The sequence below is a fragment of the Panthera uncia genome, chromosome E3, assembly GCF_023721935.1.
Source record: "Panthera uncia isolate 11264 chromosome E3, Puncia_PCG_1.0, whole genome shotgun sequence".
Taxonomy (NCBI): domain Eukaryota; kingdom Metazoa; phylum Chordata; class Mammalia; order Carnivora; family Felidae; genus Panthera; species Panthera uncia.
The window spans coordinates 33,364,386-33,381,148 of NC_064815.1; the positions used below are offsets into that span (position 1 = coordinate 33,364,386).

The following is a 16,763-nucleotide window of genomic DNA, read 5'->3' on the forward strand; positions in this document are numbered from 1 at the left end:
GCCAACAATGGATAACACGGTCTGAGGGAAGCCATCCCAGCGTGAAGTCACAGTCTTTTGCTTCCTTTCCAGACCTGATCTGGTCTCGGACCTGTGCCCCCCAGACCGAGGGAGAAGCTGGGTCTTTATGAGGACCGACAACACAAACCACAGCAAATGCTGTCGTGATGCCCCTGGGCCTTCTCCAAAGGAGTCTACAGCTAGTGGTCACCCTCCGGCCACGCTGCGCTGAGGAAAGGGGATCACCCAGATATTCCAAGGACTGCGGGAGCCAGGGTCCGGGTTGAACTGAGAGCCGTGTGCTCCATGCCTGTCTCGGCTGAGACCTCTCGCCATCTTCTTAGTCCTTCAGCTTCCCTGGGGACGGTCACCTGGGGGATGTGGAGCGCGGCAACAACAGGCAAGCCCTGGTTCTCATTTCATCAGATCACTTTCCTACAAGACTTGTTTTTCTGTTCTGAGGACCAAAGCTTGTCTCCATCCTTATGGCCACTGAAAATTTAAAGGGTGGTTTCTTCTACTTGTCCTGAGCCTCACAGAACAGAGGCTGGAGCAGGGTTGTTGTTTTATCTACGGCCAGGAAAGCACTATCTCCACCAAGATGTTAAATATATTAGTGGTACAAGCGCCGGGCACGCTCCTTTTACATGTTAGTAATAGAATATTAACAGTCAAGAAAGTCCTTATTCAGAAAACTGCGTTTTTCTTTTAAAACCAAGCTACTGTGATTTTCACACCCAAGTTCACAGCGGCATGATTCACAACAGCCAACCCAAGCGTCCATCAGTGAGTGAGCAGATAAACAGAACGTGGTCCCTCCACACAATGGAATATTCTTCAGCCGTAGAAAGGAAGGACCGATACCTGCTAGGCGGTGGATGAACCCTGAGGACGTGACACTCAGTGACATAAGCCAGACACAGAGGGACAAATACTGTGTGATTCCACTCACATGAGGTCCCCGGAGTCAATTCATAGACACAGAGAGTGGAAGGGTGGGGCCAGGGGCTGGGGGTGGGGATGGGGAGTGAGTGTTTGATGGTGACCGAGCTTCAGTTTTGCAAGATGGAAAAGCCCTAGAAATCATTTGCACAACAACGTGCATATAGTTACACTCCTGTACTGCACACCTAACAATGGTTAAGACACCAGATTTTATGTCATGTGTTTGCTGCCACAATAGAACAAAACCCACGCAGCAGCATGCTGTTGGCGTAATTTCCATGCCTTAGCCCCCGAACGGCGAGTGGCCTGCTTCCCGTATTTACCATGCAGCAAGTGATAACATCACGATCTCTCTTGGCACTACTAAGATGCTCCAGAATTCAGTGTGGCCCCCCCTTCAGGGCGCCCCGACTCAGACAACCTGCCTCTGACCCACTCCCGTGAGTGCACACGTGTCAATACACAAACCCAATTTGCTTAGTTGGGAGAAAACCCAGCCTTTGCAACAAAAGTTAGGGTACAGGGTGAGGTGATCTTGCCAAGGGCACACCTTTGCATTCTTCACCCCGTCTCCTAGTTGACGCTAGTTCAACTCAGCTAAAGCCAGTGCTTTCTAACGACGGCAACCGAGTCTCTCGGTGTGCTCCTTATTTACGACACCCACGGGAGTCGAGTAACTGTCAATTACTCTTGCAGGGAAGGAGGTAAAGAACCTTAAGTGTGCTTTATACCTTTACCCTGAAGGAGAGTATCAGGTAAAATGGAAAGGAATGGGGTCCTGTGAGCACGATGCTCAATTTCAACGCACTTGTACACACAGCACATAAAGGCCTACCTCCCGACTGATTCTTGCGCCTAGATTCACGGGTTTAGGGAGACTACAGCTGCATATCGAATCCGTGCCTGCAGCCGACGGCATTCTTACTCATCTCCCTCGTTTCTGCCTGTTTTGCGGAGCCGCCCTCTCTTCTTCCTGGGTCTGCTTACATCTCGTGAAAGCACTGCCGGCTCCAGTCCCCGGTGCGCCCGCTCACCGCCCTGCACCTTCAGACCTCGTCCCTGCTTGGACTTCACGGGAATAGATTTCAATCACAGGAGTTTTTAAGGTGTGCTCCAAGCCGATGGGAGGCGCTCAGACTCGCTGAGTCGATGACAACTGATGTGACACGTCAACGGAAGCACTAAGTGTCAGCACAGGAAAGACAGTTAACTCGACACACGCAAGCTAAGGAGAGAAAAGCGGTCTGGCCTTGCCGCTGACAGAAGAGCCAGCCTGTCGTGGCCATGTGACCTAAGTGGCCCGATCTTCCTCTCCCAGCTCCCTGCACTCACTGCCTGGGCTGCAAACACCATCCTAGGCCAGAAAATAATTCAGTTGCAGGGAGACCCGATGGAGAATCCAACTGTCTTTGGCCGACGGACACAGGGTCATCGAGTGTGTCCAGCCACCCCCTGGCGTGGCCATGCTCGGGGCATCGACGGCCCGGTCAGATCTCATATTTATAGCACTGTATCCCTGGAGCTCGCCACAAACTGCTCAAAAGCTGTTGGCAAGTCCTCTTCTGCCCTCTCTGGAGCGGAAAGGGCACCTGGGAAGAAAAGGAAGGCGGCCACACGGTGAGCCCCAGCAGGGCCCGGGTTTGGGCCATGTGAGGTGCTCCAGCCCATTGGTACACTTCCCCCTCCAAAAGAAGAGCCACCCTGGGTGCCTGGGAGACTTAGCCGGTTGGGCTCCGACTCCTGGTTTCAGCTCAGGTTGTGATCTCGAAGTTCATAAGGTCTAGCCCCATACTGGGCTCCACGCTGACGGTGTGGAGCCTCCTTGGGACCTCTCTCTCTCTCTCTCTCTCTCTCTCTCTCTCTCTCAAAACAAATAAATAAACTTAAAAAAAAAAAGAGCAGCCCAAAATGTGAGATTCCCCAACTTCCTCCTCAGCTTAAACTGGAGCCAGTACAGAACTCTAAATTCCTCATTAAATCCATTGGCTTTTGCACGTTGGGGCCGGGGTGGGGGGGAGCTCCTTTCCTGAAACAGCGAACCACTTATTCCCTTCTGAGTCTAACGCAGCAGAGACTGGGGCTGCTCTCAGTGCCTCGGTGACAGGCCCCACTGGCTGCCCAGGAGGGTCCTAACGCGGACTCTACCTGCTAACATGGACCCCACCACTAAGCTGCGTTCTGGCCAGGAGCTGCTCACTGAGTGGCCGGAGGTGACCAGCTGAGTGAGGAGACCGCCACGCTGTCTCGCTGGGGAGGTCGGCACCCCTCTGCCTGGGACCCGGAGCTTGTCGGGAAGGGCCTGCTAATTTATCGCTATAATTAGGATCTGTTTTTATAGTTTCAGTTGCTGGCAGAGAAGGACACGGGAGCTCTTTCCAAAGAATACTCCAGGGGGCCGCTGGTGCTGCCTGGGCCTCGGTGGGGCTGGCAGGGGCTGATGCCCGGGGGGTCTGCACCTGCCCCTTTCTGCCCTCCCTCTCCGAGCACACCCCCCTCCCCCATCTCTTCTTCCCCTCCAGGCACAACTCTCTAGATGCATTCACAGCACTTTTGCAATGGCCACACCAGCCAGGCTCAGCCCGCCGTGCGGCCTGACCAGCAGTAACAAAAACACAGGACGACTCCCGGTCTCAGAAGAACAAAGTCTGTATGAACAACACTGAAAACAGACCCGAGGCCCCCTGGGGAAAGCGTCCAGGGTCGGGCCCTTCATTCGAATCGGACTCATGACGGCTGTTTTCCTCCACACTCGCCGTGGCTGCCGCGCCCTCGTGGTGAGCGCTGCCCACGGCCATCGCTGGGCTCTGCCGGGGAGTCTGCACCCAGCATGCCACGCCCGCACTGCAACCCCCCCTTTCTCTCGCACATTCACCAAGGTGCTACATCCCTCTCGAAGGCCCAGCTCGTCCACAGCACCAGAGGCCTGCTCCCTGTGCTGCGGACGTCTGCGGGGTCAGGTCCGTATCTCTCACCCTCTTTGTACCGGGGACCCACCGCTCTAGGGTTGAACTGTTTTTTGTTGTTGTTGTTTTCAAATACACGCTGTCTTCACTCTCCAAGCAGCTTCCAGTCTCCAACCTTATGCTTCCCCTGCCCTCCCGACAGTGCCCAGCAAAGTACGTCGTATGAAGCAGGTCTTCAACAGACCCCCGCCTGGGACCGCCTAACGTCCCTGCTGGGGTGAAGGCTGGAGGGCGCGGGTATCCAGAGGCCCCCCGCCGTCAGCGCCCGGCACTAGGCGTGGCACCCCCAGAGACCCAGAGCCCTCCTTTTCCTCAGGATTGGGCCGCGCGGGACACGGATCTCTCCTCCCCCATTTCAAACTAATATTCGCGGAAAAAAGGACAACGTTGCAGTCCTAGCCAATACGCATAGATTAAAATAATGAACAAACCTAGCAGCCAACCAGGAGGAGTCATTTCACAAAAACACTGTCGCCGCCTCCAGGATGGAGCTGCCAGGGCGCAGGCGGCTTTAATATTTAATGCAGCGACTCGAGGGGGTAGCGAAGGGGCCTGGCCAGGAATGGAACATCAAGTCACTGAAATTAGGATGATTATTACTTATTCAGAACCCACTCAGGAACCAACACAAAGTTGAAAACAAACTGGTGACTTTGCATCGTTATTAATTCATCCCGGACTAGATTCTTTTCCCTGAGTTCTCGTGGTCCTAAGAGTAGGACTCCGAGCAGTGACCAGATCAGAGCAACCGAAAAATAAAGAACAACACTGTTGAAGCAGAACCGCCACCGATGATGGGGAGTGGGGATAATCACTGCTACCTGAAAAGGACAGCTGTCTTTCTGAGCCGCGCGAGGGCGATGGCCCAGCACACGCGAAGGCGCAGACGGCGGACGCGAGCGTGCCACAGCCGGTTCACAACACGTTTCCATAAAGACTTAAATTCGAAACGAAATGCTGTTTCCTACCTTAACTGCCGCGTGCTCCTCTCCATTTCAGACGGCAGCATGACGCGTCGATACAAGTGATCACGTCCCTGCACGGTGGCACGTCTGTGAATCAAGAGATTTTTACCTGTAGTCACAAAAGTAATGTATACAGCTCACAAGGCACCCACGCCTCCCTCGGCGATTTGAGGGAAAGGGGGAAGACGCAAGCTTGCTTCCCAGTAAGTAACGGGCACCCGCCCTTGCTGCTCCGCTCAAAGATACGGCAACAGGCAGGCTTGCGAGAGAAATGAAAATCTTGTTACCGAGCACATGAAGGCAGCTCCGTTTCTAAGTTGTAAATTGACATCGCGTAGGCTGACAGAAGAGCTGTAAAGCCGGCTCAGAGGCACCTGCCTCCCTCGGCTGGCTCTCCCGAGCAGAACGTTCCCGAAGGAGAGGAGCAGGCCCTGGGAAGCACTGCTAACCAGGCCGCGGTGTCGTGCCTGGTCGCCCGAGACTCCCCACGGGCCTTACACCGCCCCCGCCCGTCTGCCCTGCCACCCCCTCCAGGAGACCCACGATCAGCGGTGCCGTCCGCCAGGGATACAGCATCACTTCCAGAGGCTCCCAACTCTGACCACCTACTGGACCCAAAGGTTTCTCGTGGTGGGGAGAGGAGCACGTGGACCCATCTCACGGCCACGGGTGGGTGCCGTGTGCAAATCCCACGTGCCACGTGATACTGGAAGTTAAAGGAAGTCAAGGCATAGCCTTGGCTGCGCGGTGGCGCTGGAGACATCATTCTGACAGGACGTTTGAAATGTCCTCACAAGGAGTATTTCTGCCACATTCTCGATGAGGGCTCCCTTTTCTCTTTTTCAATTCTGCATTTGTGTTCCCAGTCACATACAACATTTCACGTGGACAAATTACCAACAAGCGGCACTCGCTCCTCACTGTTGGGCCTCAACTGCACTGAGCAAAGGGTTCTCCAAGGTCATTTCTGACAATATTTAGAAAGATATTGAAACAGAAGCTCTTACACTGATTTGTTATCAAAGGATGGGGGTAAGCAAGAGCCACGTGACCCAGATTCTGTGATCAAAGGGGTTCCCTATGCTAGATAACATCACATCACAAAAATACGAGAGGGAAAAAGAGAACATTAGTTTGTCTCTGCTCCTCTCAGCTGCCTCCCATTCTCTGGGGAACCTGAGCGAGAACCTTTTATGCCACAGGGCTTTTGCTTACATAAAATGTGTCGTGAGGCAAATCATAAGCCACGTCTCCTATAGACTGCCTTATGATCACTTTCTGGAATTAAAATCTCTGTCTACCTGACTTTGTGTCTATAAAATATTTATGCTCTGCTCACATGTCTAAGGGAAAACAGTTTGATTTTTGTTGGCAACTTCGACTCAAAGTATCACACCTCCCTCTGTGAGTCTCGGATTCACGGAGCCAAAGCCTTTGCAGAGACCTAAAGACAATGTCGGTTAGAGGACAGAGCACTCCACCTGGCCGTCATCTGCAGCAGCGACAGCAGGGTTGGCGACCCCACCCGCACAGGTCTTTGCTCCGAGAACTCCTAGGACAGTCTCCAGTCGGAAAATTGGCCTAAGTGGACTTCGCATCACCAGTGTATTCATTATGAGGCCACCATATGCGAACGTGTATGTGGACACTCAGAACTGAAGGAGACACGTTTCCTTTGCACAAGGCTGCACTGAGACACTTCCTGTTCCTCCCCGAGAGTCCTTATGCTGAAGCCCTGATGTCATCAGAGCATCCCTCTCTAGTTTCGTCACCTGAAGCCACCTGCCTAACATGATGAGGTGCATAAGCACCATCTACAAAGGGTTAAAGGGCACAGTCCTTGTCATCAGGGAGCTGATGGTCTAACACCATGAACAGCACCCCTACGGGAACAGTCACCACAACTGAGCATTAAACAAGTAAATTGCGATACGTACTCCCTCCTTCAGCCTAACATCTGACCTCTGCCACCACCTGATGCCCAGACCTTGTTCCTCTTCAACAGCTGTTTTGCTTCTCCCCTTCTGGACACCTGCTGGGGCTGTACTTCCCGGCCCCCCTGCTTGGGTGTGGGACCGGCTTAGCCAGTGAGCTCTGAAACTCCCAGGCGAGAGGATCTAAGACCAGCGTGAGGCCCCTGTGGCCACCTTTTTTCTTTCCGCCAAGGCAACGAACGAGACTTCGGATACCGATTGCTCTGTTGCCTCAGGGCTTAGAGGTGAGGACAATGTGGAGCAGAGCTTGTGTACACATCGGGGACAGGACACGTGGGCAGGAAATAAACCTCTGTTGTTTTCAACTGCATTGATTTTGGGATTGTCTGTCACACAGCACAGCCCTGAGTATCCTGAATGCTGTACTGTGATAAGGAAGGAACTTTCCCAAAAGTCATAAACATCCACGTAGGTAAACTTTACGCAGGCTTCTCGTTCTCCTGTGGAATTCAGCAGAGCACCTGGTGCTGCTTGTCACCTGTGGCCTCTCCTCCATGGTACTTTAGCATTCTTTCCCAGTCCTGCTATCGGCTCTTTTTTGTTTCCTCCTCCTCCTGTGACCTACCTGCAGGCCCTCCTTAGGCCCAATTCCGGCCACTTCTTACTCTCTTTTTGGGAGACTTTATCCATTGTCTTGACTTTGAATAGTATTCCAATTCTAATCCAGTGTTCTCTCCATTCCTACGACTTCTCAAAACTCAACATGACCCAAACAGGTTTGCCTCAACTCCAAATTGCCATCTTGGTAACCTGCCCATTCTGGCGGCTTCTGCTTTTTCCATGCTTGAACTAGCATGCCTGCTTCTTCTCTGTCCTTCGTGCCCAGTTAGCCAAGAAGTTCTCCTGGTTCTTTTTGGTTTTTAATCTGCTTCCTGAATATATCCCTTTCTTTCCACCTCCGCCATACCAGCACCTTCAAGAGTCAGGACTCCAGTAATCCAACCCTAGCATCCTCTCTGAATCCTTCTCAATATATCCTGCAACTCCCTCCCAGATTTGTCTCTGCAAACATCCGTCGTATGTACCGACTCGTTGGGCAGCGTTCTGTCTCTCTTACCAGTCAAATGAAGTTCAGGTTTCTCCTCCTCAAATTCTAAGTCTTCTGTCTTTATCTAGTGGGCTTGACTTCAAACTTTGTGCTTTACTCTTTTGGTCTGTTTCTTTCCCTTTCCCTGAATTGCCAACTCATGATGAATGTTGGACACCTGTTGCTTCTAGATTCCAGCATTCGTCTCCCTTCTTCATCTGGTAATGGCACAATGACCTTGGAGTACTGTCTCTCCCCCATTTCATGTGAGTCTGGCAGGGCCATCAGCCAGAGGCCACAGAGTGGACATTTGCTTATGGTGATCTTGTGCCCCAGTTTTCCTATCAGGGTCCTAGGTCATGCCTGTTGTCCCAACAAAACTAATAGCAGCACCCCATGCCTACCTTCAAAAGTGTCTTCAGTTAGGTGCACACGGAGTCACCCTACACATGAACCAAGAAAGCCCATTAGAATCCATCTGTGGGATCATGACATACAGGCTAGGAAAGAGACACTCACTCTGGAGGCCAACCGTAGCCCAGGTTGCTGGCAGCTATGTCTCTGTCACAAGAGGAGGCTGCTCTGTAGCGGAATGGGGAGGCCAGCATTCAGAGGGAAGGATCTTTTCTAAATTCCTGGATCCAGCACATCTCACGTCTAGGAGCCAATAAATTCCCCTTCTGGGAAAAATCTAGTTTGAGGTGAATTCTTGTCACCTGCAACCAAAAGTCCTGGTGGACATATGGCTTGGCTTCAGCAGTCCCCTCCCCTGTTCACATCCCCCGTCTTTAAGGGCCTACTGGAGTGCCCCCCACGTGAAACTTTCCTAGATACTCCAGCCCAACCTTTTCAGGCAGACGTTGATCTGGGAAGTTTTTATTCTCTGAATTCTCATCATGATTACAGCCTCTGCCCTGCAGCCTCATAAGTACAGTGTTTACACTTAACATCCAGTTGTTTCGGGATGTGGGGCTCTTTTTCTCCAAGATCAAAACTATAAGCTCCTGGGAGAAGACAGGGACCCCATTTAATCTTTTCTCATATTTTCTTGAGGCCAAACAGGGTGCTGTGTACACAGCAGGCACCCAATAAATATTTGTTGAGGATATGAGTCACAAATGTAAAGGTAATATTGACTGTGTGTCTGGGCAGAAGAGAGTGTGTCCGGTGGGAAGGGGGCAGTGGGACGTCACCTGCTGAACCAGGCTAGGCCAGCACGGTGGACCAGGAGGGTGTACTTCACCGTCTTTCTTTTGGGGGAAGAGCTTCTCTGCTTTTCACCCAGACTCCATGCCTTCACCTTATCCTCTTCAGCCATTTGTCTGACTTCCTCCCCTGCCTCTGGGACCATTCCAGGACAATGGTGACCTCCCCATGACTGACCCTAATGGACACCCCCAGGTTTTGTCTTGTTCTTTGAGAAGCAGGAGCTGGTGAGCCAGTTCTCCCTCTTGAAATATCTGTCTTAGCCTGTCAATGCCTCCCCCTCCTTATTTTCCTCCTGAGTTCTCTGGTTGCTCATTCTCAGTCCGGTTTCCCAGTGCTGGCTTTCCCAAGGCACAGGCCTGCATCCTCTTCTGCACATCTTGTCCCCCCCCTAGACAATCTCATCAACACACTGTATGCTGATGACTTGAAACTTTACTTCCCAGGCCAGACCTCTTCTCCGAGTTCCAGATGCATGTATCCGATCACTTATTCACCCACTTTTCTCTTTCGTCTCATAACTGATATGTCCTGAACTGAAATAATTATTTCCACTTATTGGTAACAATATGTGTGGTTACCAATAGCAGGAAAAACAATGAAAAATTGCCTCGAACAAGAAGGATGTGTTATCTCACATTACAAGAAATCCAGGGGCAAGGAAGCCACCAGCAGTTCACCACCACCATCACAACCCAGCCGCTTCCACTTTCTGCTCAGCCAGCTCAGCAGAAGGACATGGTCCTTAACCTTGGCCCTTCATGTTAGCCAAAAGGTGACTATTTCCAAGCATCCTCAAAATACCTTCTGGAAGTGGGCTTTGTCCCAATGCATACCCCTTTTTTATTAGGGAGAAAATCCTTTCCCCAGAAGCCCTCTCCTCCTGGAAGACTGGATCACATGGTCATGCCCTGTGTACAAGGGAAGCTGTGAAGGTAAGGTTTCTGCATTTCCATAGTCACTGTCATCTCTTATCTAGACTGCAGTCACAGCTCATTTGCTCTCCTACTTCTGTTCCTGCCTCCCCTCAATCTGTCCTGCACGTACTGCAGCTGAACAAAAGTTTTAGAGTACAATGTGTTGTGCGGGTATGATGTCAATGTGTTTTCTCTTCCCCATTATTGAAAAGTTTTCCATCACCAAGACCAGGCCATGAGAGGACACTCGGCTGCAAAGAAGGGTCTGCCTAAAGAAGCTGCTACTCAGTTTGGAGTCTTAAACCTAAACTTTTTAAGAACTCATAGCAAGCCAGTCTTAAAAGCCCAGCTTTCAAGAGAGAAAAAAAGGAGCCATGAACCAAAGTTTCAGAGACTTACCCTAGAGCAAGAAGCCCAGAGATAACACGTGAGAGAAACTGCTTCAGGAGAAAATACTTCCAGGGCTGGGGAGAAGTTTGAAGAACTTTGAAAGGGAAGACACCTGCCCAGGTGTCCGAGAATGGCCCCGATGCTCATCCTACGACCCTCTGTTGAGATGGCAAACAATTCAGATGAGTAGAGGGATCCTTTGAAAGAAGAGGGGCCCCTGCCTTGCTTCCTTTCTAGCTCTTCTCTAAAAGAGACACTTCTCCGTGCCAATGTAGGGAGGGTGCAGGAGCGGATACCTGGGATGCGGTCAGGCAGGTAGAAGGCCTGAAGTGGTGCCTCTAGAGCTATAAGAGACTCCCAAAGCCCCTTGTGCACTGGCACGGGACACCGGGAGGGTCACTGAAACAGATGTAACCTAGGGTCTGGACAGGCTGGCATTGTCCGTAACGAGCTCCCAATCAGAGGCCAGCAGCAGCAAATACTAGCACATGAACAGAGGTGGCGGTCTGCCACAAGCAGGGGCCAGGGAGGACCTGGCTTGCATGTACACCAGAGACTGCTGCCATGAGGTTTTCTATCCAGCTTCCCCAAACCCAGATGCTACTGAAGGAGAAAGGTGGGAGGAGTTGAAGAAAGACGCCTCAGAATGACCAAGATTGGAGCCCAACGGTGAATGAGGTCGAGATAAACTGGACCCAGACAGACGACAAACAAGAACACTGCGGGCCGGGCTATACTAACTAGTGAGAACAGCCGCCTGCACACAGCAGTCCAGGGCTCCAAAGCAGAGTTCCATTTTACAACACAGACAACGCTGGATATTCTTCGTACGGCTGTGTGAAGTACACATAAATCTTGTTCCCTGTCTACTCCTCAAGGCCAATCTTTAAAAGTTTTCTACGATACCTCTTTGCATTCAAGATAAAGTCTGAACGGTCTGGTCCCTGCCTGCCTCTCTACCCTCATCTCTGGCTAGCATATATAGGGGGCAGAGGAAGAATTCAATTTCAAACGTGGCCGCAGGAGATCGTGTTTCGAACACTTCTGTGCCTCAGTTTCCCTATATTTAAAGTTGAGATCAGAAGAGTGAGCTGTTGGGCATCTCTTGATAGAGAAACGCGTAGCTGGACGTGCACTGTAGCCTCTTCCTTTGAAGCAGACTTCTTGAGGTTTCCTAACCAAGGCTCCGAGGTCTGCTTCCCCTTCCCTGTGGAGCATCACGAGTATTACAACGTCATTCTTTTCCTGGTGACCTCAAGGCAGTTCTCAGAGGACATCTTAGGAAGCCCTCAATCTTGATGTGGTAAGAAGCTTAGAGGTAGGAGGTCACTTGACTTCTGCTCGGTGGCAACTCTTTGTATCCATGTGGACGTCAGTCAATGGCAAAGCTGCACGTTAAAAAAACCTGACCTGATAATCTTTTGTTCCCACAGCAATTTGGTGTGGTCTGAGCCAGATCAGGACCAAAAAGAACAGCAGAGGTACATCTAGTGCGCTCCTGGGTTGTCTGCCTTCACATCTTTCCCTGACACTCCCCACGTGCCAGCTCATGCTGTGGGTGAATTCTTTCTGAGAGCACGCAAATGCCCATACGTGTATGTGCACACACGTGTGCTTGTGTGTATCTGTATCTGGGAATGGGAGACAGTGGTGTCCAACCAATTACATTTCTCTTCTTTGGTAAAAAACTCATTTATGAATCTAGTTGTTTCGAAAACATTTATTCATAATTTTTCAATATTTTTCATTAAATGCTTTTTTACATTTCAAAAAAGGAGATAAAAGTATAACACTGAGAAATTTTAACATCTTACTTTTATTTTGAAGAATCTTGTCTTTCCTTTTTTTTTTTAAATATAATTTTTGTCAAGTTAGCTAGCATACAACATACACAGTGTGCTCTTGGCTTCGGGAGTAGATTCCCATGATTTGTCAAGAATCTTGTTTTTCCTAATGGCAGTGTGGTCACTACCTGTGGTAGCAGAATAATGTTCCTTCCACTCCCATGTCCATGTCCCATTCCCTGGAACCACGAATCTGTTATTTCACATGACAAAAGGGACTTTGTGGATGTGCTCATGCTAAGGATCCTGAATGGCACGGGCAGGTTCAATGCAATCCTTTTACGTGAAAGAGGGAGAATGAGAGTCAGACGAGGAGATGTGGCAATGGAGGTAGAGGCTGAGGTGATGTGATTGGCCAAAGAATGTGTGCAACCTTCAGAAGCTGGAAAAGGCCTGGAAGGTCTGTCCTACAGCCCCCAGGAGGAACAGTGCCCTTCTGACACCTTAATTTTAGGCCTGTGAGACGCATTTTTGACTTCTGACCTCCAGAACCATAAAATTTGTGTTGTTTTAGGCCACTTAACTTGCAGTAATTTGCAAGAGCAGCAATAAGAAATATCCTACCAAGTGCAAAATTATGAATCTGTAGCATGGCATGTTTGATTCCATGCGAGAATTTGATTTCTGCTCTAAAACTCAGTAGTCAACGTAAATATAACATAAAACTTTATGTTTTAGTGTGTTACAATTGGTTCTAGCAAGACTCAGATAATCTTGGAATACACGGATCTAAAGACATTTTGGGGCACCCGAGTGGCTCAGTCAGTTAAGCATCTGACTCAATTTTGGCTCAGGTCACGATCCTAGGGTTTGTGAGTTCGTGCTCCACATTGGGCTCTGCACTCACAGCGCTAGAGCCCGCTTGGGATTCTCTCTCTGCCCCTCCTCCATTCTCGCATGCACTCTCTCTCTCAAAATAAACTTAAAAAAAAAAAAAAGACTTTTCATTTCAACATGTGAGATAAAATTTACGGGAAAGGGCAATATCTAACCCACTTTCCTGATTAATAACGTGTATATGATTTTTGACCCATGAATAACAACAATCTTAAAAGCTTGTACTTGTATTTATGCTTCCTTAATAAATTGTCCTCTGTGGAAGAAAACTGAAGGTTTTGATTGGCACTGGATTTTGACCAACTGGAAGAAGGGAGGAGCAAGAGGAGTTCGTGGAGGACGTGGCAACAATTGCTTAAGGTGCTGAAGGAGTCTGCGCAAAGTAGGTGAGGTGACAGCCAGAGTGGTCTGTTACATCAAGCAAATAAATAGACCAAAAAACCAGAAAATAGAATAATGTGGGGCACCTGGGTGGCTCAGTCAGTTGAGCATCTGGCTTTGGCTCAGGTCATGATCTCACGGTTCTTGAGTTCGAGCCCCGCATCGGGCTCTGTGTTGACAGCTGAGAGCCTGGAGCCTGCTTGGGATTCTGTGTCTCCCTCTCTCTCTCTGCCCCTGCCCTACTCCCACTCTGTCTCTCTCTGAAAAAATAAACATTAAAAAAAGTAAAAAAAAAAAAAAAAAAGAAAATAGAATAACGAAACCCAGGTTTTTTATTGCTGGAGGAGTTATTTACAAACACAAAAAGAGAAAATTCGAAAAATCCTGAGGTGTTGGATTGGAATTGAAGGTAAGAATACGGATGTTTTCCTATACGTGAGCAAATATACATACATTTCCCGGCCCATGTCTGCTAAGAAGGCCTAGAAGCAACGACACCCTTGTAGCAATAGGCACACCACACACTCAAATCTTGATTTCTAAATACCATCCTCCGCTAAAAAGGAACAATGCTCCTTGGAGAAATGGTTGATTCCAGCACTGCAGCAGGAAGAGTAAAAAATGAGCCTGGGGCATCTTGTACCAAAAGTCAAGGAAGGGAGCAAGGAAGGGACACATCAAAAGGACTCAAGAGCCAGCTGCACGGGGCTCTCTGGCCATCAAAATAAATAACAGCAACAGGGGCACCTGGGTGGCTCAGTCAGTTAAGTGACTCTTGGTTTGGGCTCAGGTCATCTCACGGTTTGTGAGTTCGGGCCCCAGGTCGGGATCTGTGCTGACATCACGTTGGTATTGTCTCTCTCCCTTTCTCCGCCCCTCCCATGCGCGCTCTCTCCCAAAAATAAGTAAACTTTAAAAAACGACAGCAACAGAACATGACCCACTGAATAAAAGACAAATCCACAAGTATACACTGATACAAATAAATGGATTAAAAAAACAAACGAAAGGGAAATATCTCCCTTATAGAATGCCAAATAACAAACGTAAAAGGAACGATGGAAATTTTAAAAAGCACTATCTGGACGGCACCTGGCTGGCTCAGTCGGTAGAGCACGTGACTCCTGATCTCGGGGTCGTGAGTTCAAGGCCCACATAGAGCGCAGAGCTTACTTTAAAAAAAGGAAAAAGCGCTATCTGGCAGCGATCATAGTGATCGAGGCAGAAGTCACTGACGCGGCTAAAGGTTGCCGGGCAAAGGCTGATGAAGAATAATGGTGGCATCTCAGAGTAACTCCCTACGAAATACTAACCAATTTACCAGTGACAAAAAGGAGAAACCTAGCAGCCATCCACATGACTAGGTAATCGAGGGGAGTATCACCCACGATAGGGTGGGTCGCAGCACGGCACCATTCCTGCAGCATTGCTACTAAAAAACATGACCTGAGGGGCGCCTGGGTGGCTCAGTCGGTTAAGCGTCCGACTTCGGCTCAGGTCATGATCTCACAGTCTGTGAGTTCGAGCCCCGCGTCGGGCTCTGTGCTGACAGCTCAGAGCCTAGAGCCTGTTTCAGATTCTGTGTCTCCCTCTCTCTCTGACCCTCCCCCGTTCACACTCTCTCTCTGTCTCAAAAATAAGTAAACGTTAAAAAAAAAAAATCTAAAAAACATGACCTGAATCTGGTCCCGAGGAAACATCCGTGGACCCCGAGTCGTCGCAGTCATCTCACGTGTAAGAAAAACCTGTGGCCTTTAATAAAAAGTGTCAGGGACAGAAAGGACGGAGGGCCCGTCCCAGCAGGGAGGAGGCCGCACATGTGATCGTGGACGGGACCCTGGAGCAGGAAAGAAAAAGAGAGGCGGACACGGTTGGCAAAATCCAAATGGAGGCCGTGGATGGGACCTTAATGCTGTCTTGATACTGATCTCGTCATGTGGACGCCTACGGATGGTGATGCAGGAACGTCTGCTTTCGGGCACACGCACACAAATTGCGGGGGGGGGGGGGGACGGGGCACCCCCGGCATACTCGCAAATGGCTCAGAAAAAGCCTAAAAAAATGGGCATGTGCCCGTACAGATACACCCCTCCCCCAGACTCTCATTTGTGGATCCCACGCGTGTCACGTTGCCTACGCGGGACGTTTGTTTGCAACTCCAAAAGCAACACTTGCGGGACCGGGGCAGCTGCTCGCAAACGTGTGCAGATGGCGAACAACTCGAGCGGCCCGAGGAACGAACGCACTCCCTGCCAAGGTCACACAGGACGACGCGCGCCTTCTTTCGTGTTTCGCCTCCGATACAGTTAGGTGTCCGTTCCGCAGCCTATTCAGGGTCACGGTCGTCCCACGTTTGTGCTCTCTGGCGGTAATCTTGCCGTCTAAAGCGGCCCCAGGCGGGAGCCCGCGCGCCGTCCAGTTTCCTAAGCACAGGAGGCCGCGACGCACCGCACGGAGATCAGCGGCGAACGGGCCCGGGTTCGGGCACGAGTCACGGCGCGGCGGGCCGCGACCTCAACGCGAACGAACCAACGACACGGCAACGCAAGTTGTCTTCAAACAGAAACACACGTAAAACAAGGTTAGGGACCGACGGCTGGCTGTGACCACAGGCACCGGGGCGGTGAACCCCGCGGCCCGACAGCACCCGCCGAGCCAGTCTGCTGGGACCCCACAGAGCCACGCGCTCCCAGAGAGAAAACCAACCGCGGCTCGTTTGCGGGGGGCGGGGGGGGAGGGGCTGAGCAAGGGAGGCGACGGAGTGCGGGGCCATGGCGAGGCGGACAAGTAAGCGGACACGGTGAGAGGCCCAGGGAGGTGACCCGGCCGGGGACACGGGGATGCACTAAGGGGACAAGTACCGGGACGTGGAAAGGGGATCCGCTAAGGGGACAAGTCAGGGGACGTGGCGGCGGAACAAAGTGATACAGTGAGAGGAAAGGGGTGAGGAAAAGGCGACACGTTGAGGGGACAAGGAAGGAGACAAGCGCGCGGACGCGGTGAGGGAGCAGGACAGGCCACAAGCGCGCGGACGCGGCGGCACCGGCGGCGCCGCCGAGGCCGCGCCGGGCGTCGTCTCCCCGGGGCCGGGCCCTTCTCTCCCGCTGGGGAAGCCCCCGCCCCGGCTCCGTACCTCGCGGCGGCCCCTCTGCGGCGCGGACGCGGGCCCTCCGTGCGCGGCCCCGCGCGACGCCGGCCTCCACTCAGCCCCGGCGCCGCGGCCTCGGCCGCCCCGACACAGCTTTCCCGCGCCGCGCCGCGCGGCCGGCCCAGTGCGCCTGCGCGCAGCCGGCT

The 16,763-nt window shown here is 51.3% G+C and overlaps 1 long non-coding RNA gene across 2 annotated transcripts in view; it reads right to left on the minus strand.

Moving 5' to 3' along the window:
- The window catches only part of LOC125928346 (uncharacterized), a 98,734-nt gene extending 81,990 nt beyond the window's left edge, over positions 1 to 16,744 (minus strand). For both annotated transcript variants that reach the window (XR_007459638.1, XR_007459637.1), the window contains exons 1-2: positions 16,603 to 16,744; positions 4,877 to 4,960 (exon numbers count right to left, since the gene is read on the minus strand). This is a non-coding gene — a long non-coding RNA (uncharacterized LOC125928346). The remainder of the gene's footprint in view (positions 1 to 4,876; positions 4,961 to 16,602) is intronic.
- Positions 16,745 to 16,763: the final 19 nt, after the last annotated feature.